We start from the raw sequence: 3,061 nt of genomic DNA on the forward strand, positions 1-3,061 counted from the left end.
AGATCTCTCTCCTACAGATTTATTTTTGCTGCGGTGGTGGGGGGGGGGGGGGGAGATGAAGTCTCTCGTGTGCCAGACACCGATAGTGGCTCCAGATGAGTTGTTTGATCATTTGACTGAGGTTGCAGCCATTTTTCATGAAACATCTGGTTCTTTTGAGCATATTAGAATTTTATTAGCCCCCGGATGCCAGTTGTGGCCGGCCGGAGTGGCCGAGCGGTTAAAGGCGCTACAGTCTGGAACCGCACGACCACTACGGTCGCAGGTTCGAATCCTGCCTCGGGCATGGATGTGTGTGATGTCCTTAGGTTAGTTAGGTTTCAGTAGTTCTAAGTTCTAGGGGACTTATGACCACAGCAGTTGAGTCCCATAGTGCTCAGAGCCATTTGAACCATTTTTGCCAGTTGTGCATTGATGTGAACGGACGATATTTTCAGCAACATCACTAAAACTTTATTCATCACACAACATGTTAAACACCGTCTATGAACATCACGGGCCACTAGCAGGGGAATGGTGCACATGCACATGTGACGTTTATTAACATAAGGAGTGTTTCTTTTTATCTCGCCTTGACGATCAAAAATTCCGTACACGTATTTATTTAGCTCTGCGTATATGAAGAGTATTATGGAACATCTTCCTAGAGCACTAAGAACTAACTAAATAACCTGGAACTCTTCCATATAAACACAAATTGTAAAAATCTATGCGCTTATATATGTAAGTACGAGGCCTGTTCAGAAAGTAAGCTCCGATTGATTGCCAAATTGAAACCACAGTGAACATCAGAAATGTTTTACTTGTAACAATTAGCTACACCTTTCAGCTACTTCTCTACGTAGTCGCCGTTCTTAGACTTTTGTCATAGCGTTGTACCAACTTTTCAATAGCCTCATCATAGAAGGCAGCCGCCAGTGCTTTCCGCCAATTCTCCACGCTGGCCTTCACCTCGTTGTCTGTGTCAAAATGTAGTCTTCAAAGACAGCGGTTCATGTGACCAGAGATGAAACTCAGGGGGAGACTATTGCGGACTGTATTGTGGGAAATCTCACATTTCCATTTGAAAACGATGCAGGAGCATCTTCATTGCCCCTGCAGAATGCGGCTGAGAATTGTCTTGAAGAAGAAACAGCACGACAGTTATGTAATGTTAGCTGCATAGCTTCAGGCGAAATTTCTCACCAGGCCCTCGTACTTGGCGGCAGACACTATTTTCTAGACATATTTACGCACTCACTGCGAGCTCGGAAATGAGAAGAGCGACGTGATGCTAACTGGGGTTATACTAGAGACACTACCCAACACATCTGTGCAAAGCTTTATCGGATTTTCATAGTCGTTTCCATTTCGCGACCGATCGGAGCTTACTTTCTGAACGCCCCTCGTATGTAGGGCCTATGTATGTATATGTAAGTATGTAGGTCCCACAGGTCCTACTAAACCACTGGACTGATTTCATCCTAACTTACTACATATATCATTTACCTATCAAAATAGTGGAAAGGGGGGAGAGAAGGGGAGACAGTAGTGTTGTGACCGACTCGTGAATACTCATACTTTAGTCATCCAGTATTTGAGAATGAGAGCACTTAGAGACTTGCAACAAACTCCGCACATAATTTCAGACATTTAAGAAACTTTTCCTGGCTGAGACCCCCATAAAATGATGGAAGGAAAGGTTTATCGTGCACTACATTTTCGCTGTTCCTCTAGTAAAACTGCCGCATGAAGCACGACGTTTTAATCTACTACGTCTTTGCTACTAACTGTATTCTTGATATATTTTTCAGACGGTATTCATGTATACCATTCAATGTACCAGAAAAATTATATCATTGTACGGCACTTGGTTCAAGAGACATGATGTCATAACCACTGAGATGCGTGAAAACCTACAGCATCACGAAAGACTCTTAAATTTATTACTTGGTTACTGCTAACTCTATTTGCCATATTTTTCGCGACAAGATCCACATCTGCCACTGAATGTAGCTGCAAAGTTATATCACTGTACAGCAAATAGTTCAGAAGATACGACGTCATAAACATTAAGCAGCGTGAAAATGGAACTGCAGAGCGAAATTCTGTAGAATATAGGTGAAATATATGTAGAAATACTTTTGAAATATGTTAAATATAAGTGAAACGTACTCGAAGTGTGCATATGCGAGCCAAGCCTCGGGTAGAAAGCTCTGGACGATTCAATCAAGTTTGGTACGCATGTTAGTTACAATCTGAAAAGAAATATTGTAAGGTAAGACACACCAGCCTTCTATTGGGGAGAGCGTCATAAAGTGGCGAGAGAAGAAGGAGATGGACACGCAGCAAAGAGAAGGAGGAGATAGGCACAGACAGAGGAGGAGGAGGAGATGGACAGAGGTAGGAGAGAAGGAAATTGAGGGAGGAGAGAGGAAGAGATGGACAGAGAAAGGAAAGAGGAGGAGGTGGACAAGGACAAGGAGAGGAAAAGGTAGGCAGAGACATGAGGAGAAGAAGATGAACAGAAAGAGAGGAAGGAAGAAGTGAACTAAGAGAGGGAAGAGGCGGGAGGAGAGGAGGAGATGGACACAGAAAAGGAACGAGAGGTGGTGAACAGGGAGAGGGGAAGGAGGAGATGGACAGTGAGAGGGGGAGGAGAACATGGACAAAGAGCAGGGGAGGAGACAACTGGCAAAGAGAGGTAAAGGAGGAGATAGTATTGAAGGGTGAGGAGGAGATGGACATGAGGGAAAGGGGCAGAGGGACAAAGGGCGGGGCGGAGGAGAAGATTGACAGAGAGAGGGAGGAGCAGGTGATGACAGAGGCTGGAAGAGATGGAAAGAGAGGACTTGAAGGAGGGGTGGAGATGATGGGCTAATAGAAGACTGGAATAAATACATTACCGGACAACGCCAGATACTCAGATAGTAGGGGAATAAAAAGCACATACCAATACATCTTTGATGATATTAAGAATTATTTTATATGAGAGAGTACTATACGACATATAGTGACAAGTAAGTCTGCCTATTTTATGGTGCGTCCTGTAAGCTCTGCCATGGACGTCTGGTAATTGGCT

Source organism: Schistocerca nitens, chromosome 4 (assembly GCF_023898315.1).
Source record: "Schistocerca nitens isolate TAMUIC-IGC-003100 chromosome 4, iqSchNite1.1, whole genome shotgun sequence".
NCBI classification, from domain to species: Eukaryota; Metazoa; Arthropoda; class Insecta; order Orthoptera; family Acrididae; genus Schistocerca; species Schistocerca nitens.